Source organism: Coenobita brevimanus, chromosome 57 (assembly GCF_032717465.1).
Source record: "Coenobita brevimanus isolate Jiangsu-jjx chromosome 57, ASM3271746v2, whole genome shotgun sequence".
Lineage (NCBI taxonomy): Eukaryota > Metazoa > Arthropoda > Malacostraca > Decapoda > Coenobitidae > Coenobita > Coenobita brevimanus.
In genome coordinates, this window is record NC_137010.1 from 43,928,797 (window position 1) to 43,941,296 (window position 12,500).

The 12,500-nt window shown below is 39.8% G+C and overlaps 1 pseudogene; it reads left to right on the forward strand.

Moving 5' to 3' along the window:
- Nucleotides 1-12,500, forward strand: part of LOC145401976 (maltase-glucoamylase-like) — a 223,993-nt pseudogene that overhangs the window by 139,387 nt on the left and 72,106 nt on the right.

The following is a 12,500-nucleotide window of genomic DNA, read 5'->3' on the forward strand; positions in this document are numbered from 1 at the left end:
TGTGTGTGTGTGTGTGTGTGTGTGTGTGTGTGTGTGTGTGTGTGTGTGTGTGTGTGTGTGTGTGTGTGTGTGTATGTGTGTGTGTGTGTGTGTGTGTGTGTGTGTGTGTGTGTGTGTGTGTGTGTGTGTGTGTTTGGTGGATTTGGTAGTAGCAAGAATAATATAAAAATGATGTCACCTTGCTTTCTGAAGGCGGCGTGGTGAAAGTTGTGCTAGAACGCCATAACTGCCACCAAACGACCAAAAAGGAAAGTTGAATCGGGAAAGGGAGATGATAGACAAAAAAAAGAAGACAGTAAAAGGAAAGGACAGGCAAGGAAAAGAGCGGTGACGGGAAGAAGGGAAACAAAATGAGAAAAACCGAAAAAAAAAAAAAGTAACCAGTGTTTTGCATTTCTGGAACCTGTTAGCAGGCAGCAGAAGTGATTTAACCAGGAGGCACATTTACAGTCATCACAAATCAATATAATGACGGCTCATTTTCAGCTTTAGAGAGAGAGAGAGAGAGAGAGAGAGAGAGAGAGAGAGAGAGAGAGAGAGACTTGTGTCTTGTACTGTTCTTCAGATCTCCAGATTATACAATTTTTCAGCTTAGTTGTCTTCTCGAGAAATCCTCCTAAGTTGAATAAAAACAAAATTTAGGGTATAAATATATATACTGGTGGTAAGTGAGGGCACTCACCATCCACACACTCGATATAGCACTGCTCTCGGGTGTCTACCCTTTACTCTCCTCCTTCCTCATTTACTTTCTTCCTCTTGTCTTTCTTTACTTCTTTCTTTCCCCATCCTTCTGCCTACGGGTGACTTTACACTCCTTTCTACCTTTCTTTCCTTCATTCTTTCCTATGGATGACTCTACACTGAGTGACAAGCCAAATGGTTTCCTGTTCACCAGGAAACCATTTACTATGCTGGGTGGTAACTACATAACCAAATTATGGTGCCTGGTGGTTTAGTGGGTAATTTCGGTGCTCCAGTCGGATTGAGCCGGTGAAAGTTTATATCCAAGGGATGGTTGGGGTTTATTGCTCCTGTCATGGAACTCAGGGATGAGTGAGGCTGGTCACTGTCATCTATGTCATGACCAACTTGCCTAACCCCGGGCTCCTACGCTCCTCATGGGGTATTGTAGGATTGGATGATGGATGGATATATATATATATATATATATATATATATATATATATATATATATATATATACTAGAAAACAAAAATTTTCTTCTAAAATGATTGTTAAGAAGTAGGAATGGCAAAAGTGCACAGATAAGAGATGAAAAAAGCACAGAAACAAGAGAGCATTCAGGATGGGAGGAGATTTGGAGACCTATACCCATTACTACATTCCACACTTTAGCCACAAACCTGTAGCTGGTGGAATCTAGTGATGGGTATATACTGTATATATATATTGTTACGGAACAGAGAAAGATAACGGGACTACTGTCCCGTAAAGTTCCAGGTTCAAAACAAAAGAGTTAGGTAAAATTACAAGTTAAAGTTTAATGCTCAAACTAACAACAAAACATTCAGGACTCATAAGGATAATGCAATGGCAAAAAACAGGTTAAATATATGGTTAACTGCAATAGCCTCTATTAACACGAAATTAGCAAGAGAAAATTTACTTAAGTCAACCCTGATAAAATGAAAACACACTGGGTAATGCTCAGTTAATGCAAGATAAATTATTACAGATACAAACTAATATTAATGATGACTGACATAAAGAACCTTTACATAAACTACAAAAACCTCACTAGGCCTAGGAATCAACCTTATCCTACACAGTACAAGAAAAAATGCAACAACAGTTATACTCAAATTACACACAGCTGCTAGATGTTTGGAGATTTCTTGAGCACTCACAATAATAATAACTGTACAGGGGAGGACAGAGATGTGAACAAAATGAGGAACAGATCTAAGTGGCAATGATGCAGAGACTGAGCTCATTATATTGGGGCCAGCAGAGCTTGATACAACTTGTAAGAAGGACGCGCAAATGAAGCCATGGGGACAAAGAGCTGAAAATCCCGCTCTGAACAACAGAAAGGACAACTTACTCTAACGGTAGAAGGGGGGAACTGAGGCAGAACACGCTCGTGATCAAACATGCAGCACACTGTGCGTTAAAATTACACAAAGGGTGATGAAATTATAGGCTATGTAACTATATATATATATATATATATATATATATATATATATATATATATATCAATCAATCAATCAATCATTTCCTGTGGCACCCTCGGGGATGCATAGGGCCTCGATGAACTCACACCACCACATCCTATCTTGTGCTAACTCCTCAAGATCTCCCCAACACTCATCTCCAGCTTCCCGTCTCATTGTCCTCACCCACGTCTCTTTTGGCCTTCCTCTACCTCTCCTACCAGGTGCCACCCACCCCGGTGTACCTCGTACTATTCCCTGTCTCCTATACACATGTCCTAGCCACTTCCATCGTGAGAATCTAACATATTCATCGATCGGCTGCACTCCCGTTATTTCTCTAATTCTACTATTTGGTATCCTTTCCCACCACTTAACTCCTAATATTCTTCTAAGTGCTTTATTTTCAAACACCAAGAATTTATTTTCCATAGTCACTGTGCTGTACCAAGACTCGTGTCCATAAATTAAGATACTCCTAACCATTACCTTATAAAGTTTGATTTTTGTATGCACAGAGAAATTGTTAGTATTCCAAATATTTTTAAGCATTCCCATTGCCTGATTAGCCTTCTTTAACCTTTCCTCGAATTCAAAGTTCAAAGAACCATCCTTGGCTAAATAAGTACCTAAATATTTAAACCTATCAACTTGCTTTACAAACATACCTCCAATTACACATTCCTGCGCATTTTCCCTATTCATATTGATTATTTCAGTTTTTCCACAATTAATAACCAAACCCACCTTGCGACCTTCACTCACCAAACAGTCCAACACTCTCTGCATCTCTTCTGGCCCATCACAAATCAAAACTATATCATCTGCATAATCTAAATCCAAAAGTTTCCTGTTCTCTCCCCAAAGTATACCTGCACCGGTTTCTGTTCCAACACGTTTCATAATGTAATCAATGACCAATATAAATAGTAAAGGCGATAGAACACCACCTTGAATTACTCCGGACTTGACTTCAAACGAATCACTCAGACAACCATCAACCATCACTTTACAAAATGTGTCCTCATGCATGTTCATAATGACCCTCACAAACTCCTCTGGTATTCCATAATGTCTCATGATCTTCCCCATAGACTCTCTCGAAACACTATCAAAAGCCTTTTCAAAATCAACAAAACAAAGACTTAACGGTACTCTCATTTCATTAACTTGCTGCATCAAATGCCTAACTATAAAGATCTGATCATTGCAACCACGTCCCTTTCTAAAACCAGCCTGTTCATCCCTCAGAATACCCTCAGCCACCGGCTCCAACCTATTTAACAACACTCTACTGAAAACTTTCAAAGCTATCGGTGACAAAGAGATACCAATCAAATTACCACATTCACACAGGTCTCACATCTTCGAAACTTAAACAATTACACCATTCTTCCAAACTGATGGTAGTAACCCCGTCACCCATATCTTATTGAATAGCTTGGTCAAGATCATTATTAATCTATTTACCCCTCCACTTTAAACATTTCCGGAAATAAACCATCCTCCCCTGGTGCCTTATTATTCTTTAACTGTTTTACTGCTTTCTCCACTTCTGCAAGCCTCAACTCTCCTGTTTCTATATTTAAATCTTCCTGAGCAGACGGTATATCCTCTTCTGGTGGTATTGGTCTATTAAGAACTGTCTCAAAATGCTCTTTCCATCTATTTTTAATATCTCCATCTTTGGTCAATAAATTTCCTTCCCTGTCTCTAATTGGTATTTCCTTGCGTTTACCTGCATTACCACTCAGTTCTCTAATCGATTCATATGCTATTCTTTGACTCTGTCCATCATTTTTGTTTATTAGGATTTCAGTCTCTGCAACCTTTTCATCCACACATCTTCTTTTATCTCTCCTAGCTAACCTTCTTACTTCTGAATTCAAACTCCAGTACGCAGCTCTTGCTAATTCAATCTCTCGTTCATCAGCGCATTGCATCTCACTCCTCAATTTAGCCTCACCTCTCTTTTTTATCATATCCCACGTTTCCTCTGATATCCATTTCTTTCTCCTGAATCTATGTCTCCTTCCAATCGTACATTCAGCAGTCTCATGCAAAACTTTGTTCACATCCTCCCACATTTCATCTACACTTCTCTCCCCCTCTTCCAACGTTTCCAACACCAAAAACCTATTTCTGCATTCTAATCTGAATTCCTCCTTTTCTTCTCCTTCCCTTCTAAGCTTAACAATATCGTATCTACCAACACCAGATTTTTCTTTCTTCTGATTTTTAAGTTTAAACCTTATTTTTGCAATGCTGAGTTGATGGTCACTACCAATATCCGCTCCCCGTTTAACATGAACATCTAGCAGAGAACTTCTATGCCTCCTACTGATAGCGATGTGATCAATCTGATTCTTATATTTTCCACACGGCGACACCCAAGTTGTCTTGTGTATATTGCAATGCTGAAAGAGTGTGCCCCCGATGACTAAGTCATTTGCTAGACAGAAGCTTCCAAACCTCACTCCGTTTTCACTCATCCTACTACCAACTCCCATCTTACCCATACATGCCTCAAATCCCTCATTTGAACAGCCCATTACTGCATTAAAGTCTCCAACGCAGATCAAAACATCATGTCTAGGTACCCTTCCTACTCCTTCTTGCAACTTTTCATAAAATGTGTCTTTCCTTTCATCGAGTGCATCATTAGTAGGTGCATAACATACAAACAGACTGATGTTGCCATGATTTGATTTAAACCGTGCGTATAGCAATCGCTCATCTATAGGATCCCACTCACATAAAGCCTTATTTGCTTTACAACCCAGCAACAATCCTACTCCCTGATAATGCATTCCGTCCTGTCGACCAGATATCAATAAACGTATACCATCCTCCAAATCCAACTTATCGACTCCAGTTAATCTAGTTTCTGTCAGAGCACAAATATCAAGTCCGTAATTTTGAAAAACCTTCACTAACTCATCGATTTTACCGTCATGATTTAGCGTTCTCACATTCCAGTTACCAATTTTAATTGTATTTTTTGCATTGACAAAGGAATTAGATTGTAATTGAGGCAACCGTGAGATTCTTAGCACCCCCTGCCCATTTAAGGGCTGCACGGGACTGGGGGCCATTATTGTTCTTTCAGAGTCCATCAAGGTTTCTTTGGCTAACTTCCTGAACACCTCGCCATTGTGTTGCAGTCGCAGTAGGCAGCTAACTTGCCTGATTGCCCACACCCGAAAGACCCAGCTATGCTGTAGCCAGTCACGTGCCGGCATGCTTCCCAGCCATTTCACTCTCAAGGAGTTCCTCTGCCTGAGAAAGCAACCACCCCCCTGCTCCTGAGGGCTTTTGATCTGTGTAGGTAGAGGGCGATCACTCCCTCACTAGCCATATACAGTGTATATACAGTGTATATATATATACAAGAAAAGGAGGCACCACTATAGCGAAAAGGTTTATTGTTTTCGGATAGTCTCAATGAAACGTTTTGTCAGATTTTTCCACCGCTGTGAGATCAAATATGTAAGCTTTATAACCGACGAATAGTTAATAGTAATGCTGACTATACTCTGTGACGAGAGCAGTACAGAAGACTGGATATTGATCACCTCTTGGTTCCAAGGAGAGCTAAGCTCTCAACCTGACTGACAAGGCAAACAGTAAAGCATTCCCCGATATTAACATCCAGCCGTATAACTTGCAATACAGGTCCCTATTTCAGTTCTAAGTAAGAAGAGGCTGTCGTAAAAAGCCTTTGTTTTCTACCCGTGAAACTTGACAGAAGTTGATCTGGCATTTGTGTTGCTGCTTAACTCCTTCACTCCTGTAACATTTTTTTTTTTAAATATCGTATATTCCTGCTGTCTCCATAAGGCCTGTTTTTAACTTTGGAAGGACCTCATGCTTTAAAGTTCTCTCATAAGCTAAGTAAAACCATCCTGAGACAGCAAGGATAAAATATAAATGCTGTATGTTAAAGGTGTGCAGGGTTATCGCAAGGACATAACGGTAGTGCATGTCGGCGTTGTTTGCATTACAGCTGGTGGACGCCATATCTCAGTAACTGGAGATGGGATTCTGGACATTATTTATGGTAGATTCTCCTTCGTCCCCAAGATCTGCTTTTGTAGGAAGAACTAAAGTTATGGGAATATCATGCCCTCCAGTTGTAATTCTTGTGAAAACACTGCACAGGTGTAACAGCTAATTTATTAAAGATGTGTCTGTGTCTCTGATCCGGTCCACCTTTTCTTGTGTTATTTTTAAAAACAAGACAGGCCTATGGTAACTGTCCAGTCTATTGATTTGCAGGATTGTAGGTTTCCGTCACTCCTAATCATCCCATTACCCTTTTACTCCGAAGATATACTGTTTGCAATGTTCTCACTGTCATCAAGTAACTGTGTTCAACCTAAGGGAGGCCTGGAGGCACGAGAAATAAAACAGAGCCTACATTTACTCAGTCACTACGAGAGGTCTGCCCTAAACTGAATAACTTGTTTGGTGCTAATAAGGACAGAAAGGGAAAGTAACAAGTCATCGAAATCAAAGGGCAAGCATATTTGTACATGATACTGTTGCCACCAAATTAAGGCACTTCAGTCCTTGAATTTGGCCACATTTTTGAAAATGTGTAATTTTGCTGCTTTCAGAGGATAAACCCGTATATTCAACCGAAGAAAAGCCTCTCATACTAATGGAGTTAATAGTAATCCGGCATATAGAACAGTTTCTTCAAAGCCGAATTAAATCGTCTGATGCTTGCAAAAATACGAGTACAACAAAAATGTCACCTTTGTCAACCACACTTTCAGCCGCTTCAGCACGGTGACATCTGACGGATATTTGCTATCCCCGTGCGATTTCATTTAGCCTAGGAGAGAGTTTTCTAGGCGAAGGGCTTATATGTAGCCAATGCTAGCCCTTTCATTGCTACATCAAAAGTAACCTGTTGAAAAGACATCAAAATACTGAAGAGGTTAACCTCTTCTGTTTGATGGCATAGTATCTATTATAATCTTGTCTGTAGAAAACAACTAAAAAAAAAAAATCCATCGGAAGCTGAATGAAATAGTCTGTCGATAGCAAGAATAAAATAAGAAAAAATTCGGCCCCGTACTAAAGGTCTTAAAGGTGGAGTGTGACCCCTAGTATGACAGGTTTCCCCCCAAGCTAACAAAAAATCCTCTGACGTTAGCAAGAATATTATCATCCCTTCCATTACGTTGACGTCATTCTTCACTTCATTCGTGTAAGTTCCAGACGATTCTGATAAGACTTCAACTCCCCTATTAACCACTTCAGTCCGGTAACATTATTAAAGTTCGTTCTTGATACACTGTTCGTTGACAAATTGGAGAAAGAAACACCGATGTGGGACTTAGTGTGTATTGACGTTTCGCCTCATGGCTTCCTCAGAATACAGTTGCTGAATATACACCACATTTCCTGTATATATAGCAGAACTAGGCGGTGGGTGTGGGGGGGGGTGAGGTATTGGCTAGGGATGGTAGGGGGGACAGGTAGGGTAAGGAAGGTGAAGTCCACGAGGCGAAACGTCAATACACACTAAGTCCCACATCGATGTTTCTTTCTCCAAGTTCGTTCTTGCTAATAACAGGACATTTTATTCAAGTTAGCAAGTGTCTCTGGTACTGAAGGGATTACTGGAGGCTGTGTCTACCCCGTCCTGTTGGAAAAGTACCTCCGAAGTTTAATATAGCATCAAAAAGTAGCCAGAATAAACAAGTATGTCATTGGAGTGAATTGATTAAAGGCGTCGATGAGTGCTGTATACATCACATCAGGTTAAAAAAAAATCTCGTCTTCGCTGAATAAAATCGTCTGACGGTAATAAGAACAAATAAATAAACGCCCCGATGCTGGAGGTTTAACGGAAATAGTTACAAACCTCTTCACTGCGAAAGGCCTTCAGAGTTTGATCAAAACTGTCTGGTTGCGTGTGTGTGTGTGTGTGTGTGTGTGTGTGTGTGTGTGTGTGTGTGTGTGTGTGTTTCTACTGTGGAATTTAAACGTACATTAGTTGCAGCAAGAGGGCTCTAAATGAGAGTATTATCGTAGTTTAAAGTGGCTAAAGTGGCGCCCCTGATGGCCAAGATTAGAACAAATAAAGTCACTAATCGTGCATTTCAACTGGGTAGAGCTTTTACAGCAGAGTTTGAATGTTGCACTACAAGCATATCAATATTATTATAACAGGTAGGGAAGTTTGGTGGTTTGGTGATGTGGGTGACTGAATGTGGGATGTGAATGTGGTGGGGCAGCGTGGGTGGGTGAGTGGATGGCCATGAATGTGGATGGGTGGGCGGGCGGAGTGGATGAGTGGGTGGACAGGAGTGTGTGTGGGTGGGTGGATAGGGAGGGCGAGTGGGAAAATAGGTCCATGGGGAATACGTGAGTGAGAGAATGGGTAGGGTGGATGGATGACTGTGAGTGGGTGGGAGTGGATGGTTGGGTGGGAAGGATGAGTGAGTTGGTAGGGCAGTGTGGTGAGTAATGGGAAAATTGGTCCATGAGGAATTGGTGCATGGGTGAGTGAACGGCAGGGTGAATGGGTGAGTGTGGATTCATGGGCATTGTGGGTATGAGCATGGTAGGTAGGAAGGGTGGGAAAGGTAGGTGGATGGGAAGATGGGCCAGAAGGCAGGGCGGGTGAGTTGGTAAAGCGAAAGTAGGTCAGTGGGGAATAGGTATATGTTGAAAATAGATCCATGGTAGGAATAAGTCCATAGGGAATATTTCCCTCACGAAAAGGGGTCCAAGGAAGAACACAAGTTCAGTGGGTAGTATGGGACTCCAAGGGTCGTCTTCCAAAGGGGGGTGACTCCCAAGGGTTCCACTCAGTGTCGTATACATGGTCATAAATTTTTAAACGGTCAGCGCTGGATTTCCTACTAGTAAATATATATATACTGTATATATGTAAAACCTGATAGATAGATATACTGACATATGGACATATAGATTGATAGACAGCTGAGCATATACTGTATGTGTGTACGTATATACAGAACATAATCATATTTCCATTGCCTTTCCTAATCACAGATACGGGTACGGGTCCCTTCAGGCATTACAGGCGGCAGTGAACAGAACCAGAGAAGCAGAAATCCCACACGTAAGTTAAGATTGTCTGTCTGTCTGTCTGTGTGTGTGTATGTGTGTGTGTGTGTATTCCTTTTCTCTCGTCATTCTGAACAGTTCATGGGGATTTGTGTGAATACGAGTGAATCCAGTCCCTTCCTCTTTTGTGAACAGCGCGTCTTTGTGCAGCACTATGACGACGAACACTCGGATACGCAAAGCAGATCTGTCTGAGTGTGAGATTACGTATCCAGAATCCTCGTCCGAAAAGCTGGATTTAGTTTAGATTTACCCATGTATATATAGTTTAGATTTACCCATTATCACACCCTCCATGTACACCATCCAACACGGTCATTTTCATCACCTCTTTGCTCTCCTCATCCCCATTTATCAGCTTTTCAGATTGCTTTTTCATTAGTGCACAACTTTGCATACATAGTTTAAAGTCTACCATTTTTATTCATATATGAACACAATTTATTCCATACTCATTCATTACATTCTCTCCATTTTCCAGAGTGTCCCGTTTACAGATAAATTTGTATTGGTTTTCTTTCCACATCTTCCTTTGACCTTTCCCTTCTTTATGATTACATTTTATACATACTTACTGCACTTAGTTTATTATCATTCATCAGAGTTATTTTCTTGCATATACCCCATCCACCAGTTTTTTACTGCTCTCTCTGCTTCCATCTCCGTCCATAGTGTTTGTTTCTTCCCAACTGACATCGTTGTAGTTCCACTCATAATTAGTGGTTATTAACCATTCTTTATGCTCACCAAAAAGTTGAAGACCATCGGTTTCCGTTTTACGGACTGTAAAATGTTGTATTCATCTGCCAATGTTTTGTTTTAATTTTTTTCTGCTACTATTTCTTCATTCGGAATAACTCATTCACCATTTTTCCATATTCCTTCTCTGCTTCATTTTGCACAATGAAATCCTCTAATTAGGTAACCCTCCACGTCCCTTCACAACTGTCACGTCAGTAAGACACCCAAGCAACCTTCTCGGTAAGCACATGAACAGTTAGGATTCTGTCAGTGTTCACCGCAAACTTTTTGTGCCTATTGTGATAATGTATTACTTTGTGGTTTAAGCATGAATTACTGATACAAAATATCATTTTCCTCTGGTGCTCAGAAATAACCCATCACATTATTCACAGAAGCTGTGCCATCACCCATTACGCTCACAATAACCTTTTCAGATGCAATGTTACTCTTCTAGTTGAATCCAAACCTTTTCTCTTTTATCATACAATATACAGTATTCAGAGCTACTTTCACCATGTACAACTTAAGTCTGACAATAATACTCTTTAGTTTTTCTGTTTGCACTCATACTGCTTATCTGGCATCCATCAATCACCAGTATAATAACCCTGTCTTTACTCCTTTCAAGAGTGCTAATAACAGATCCTGTACATTGCCTATATGAAGCAGCCTTACTATTTTGTCTTTGCGTTCTGTAACAGTGGGATAAAATGTGATACTACCTTCCAAAAAGCTCATATTATAAAGTTTTCATGCTATTTTGATTAATGCAGGATAAAGATAAAATATTTGCTATGTAATCAAATACATTTGCCTTAAGTGAAAAAAAACGAGTAGCAAAGGTGATTACATCGATCACCTACACACACACACACACACACACACACACACACACACACACACACACATATATATATATATATATATATATATATATATATATACATACACACAGTATATAAGAAACGAAAATGGGGTGCGCTTTGGAAGCTTTTGTTTGGCAAATGACCTTATAATTGGTGGAACTATCTTTGAGCATAGAAAAATACATAAGACTACTTGGATTTCACCATGTGGTAAATATTGTAACCAGACTGACCACATTGCAATTAGCAGAAGACATACGAGCTATTTGCAAGATGTTTGCGTAAGGAGGGGGACAGATATAGGTAGTGATCATCAACTTGTTGTGTCAAAGATTAAAATAAAACTTAAGAGAAACATTAATGGGAAATGTACAGGAGGTAATAATTATGATTGTGATGAGCTGAGAAGTGTTGAGAGCACGAGGGAAAAGATTCGGTGGGAATGTAGGAACAGGTTTCTAGTCCTGCAGACTTGATTGAATCTGAAGACAATGATATTAATCAAATGTGGCGAGAGGTAAAACAGGTTTTGCATGAGAGTGCTAAGGTTGCTATTAAGAAAAAGAGAAAAGCGAGAAGGAAAAAGTGGATGTCAGACGAAACATGGAATGCAATTCGGAAAAGGAAAGAGGTTAAGTTAAGAAGTGAAGAACAACATGTTGGTGGCCAGGTAGTTGAAGTATTTAGAGCAAAGTACTGGAGTTTACATTCTGAAGTAAAAAGACTCGTTAGACGTGATAAGAGGAGACTATATGATGAAAAGGCAACAGAGACAGAAATTAAATTAAGTAAAAATGACGGTCAGAGCACAAGAACAGCGTATCAGGCCATAATGGAGTTAACTGGGACTGAAAAGAGAAGGAAGGAAATACCTGTACGAGATAGAAATGGTAATTTGATGACTAAAGATTTGGATATAAAAGGAAGGTGGAAAGAGCATTTTGAATCTGTTCTAAATAGACCAATCCCAGCTGAAGAGGACATTTTGCCGCCGAGAGAGATTTGTAGATAGAAACAGGGGATAAAACTTTGGAAGAGGTAGCAAAATCTATACAGGAGTTAAAGAATTTTAAGGCCCCAGGAGAGGATGGAATATTCCCTGAAATGCTTAAGGTGGAAAATGACGAGTTGATGAATGCGTTTTTGAAACTTTTTAATGTGGCTTGGGATAATGGTGGAATTCCAGAAGATTGGAAAAATGGAGTGATTATGAACATACCAAAAAAGGGAGATTTAAGTGTGTGTGGCAATTGGAGGGGGATAACTTTGACACCTGTAGTTGCAAAAGTCTTTTCCAAAATCTTGTTGAACAGAATAGAGCCAGTAACTGATAAAATTTTAAGAGAAGAACAAGCGGGATTTAGAAAGGGTCGAGGTTGTAATGATCAGATTTTTATTGTAAGGCATCTAATGCAACAAACTAATGAGATGAAAATGCCACTTAGTATGTGTTTTGTGGATTTTGAAAAATCGTTTGATAGTGTTTCACGTGGAACTATGTTGAAAATTATGAGATTCTATGGTATACCAGAAAAGTTTTTAAATATTATTAGAAGCCTGCATGAAGGTACTTTTTGTAAGGTAATGGTGGGTGGTTTTT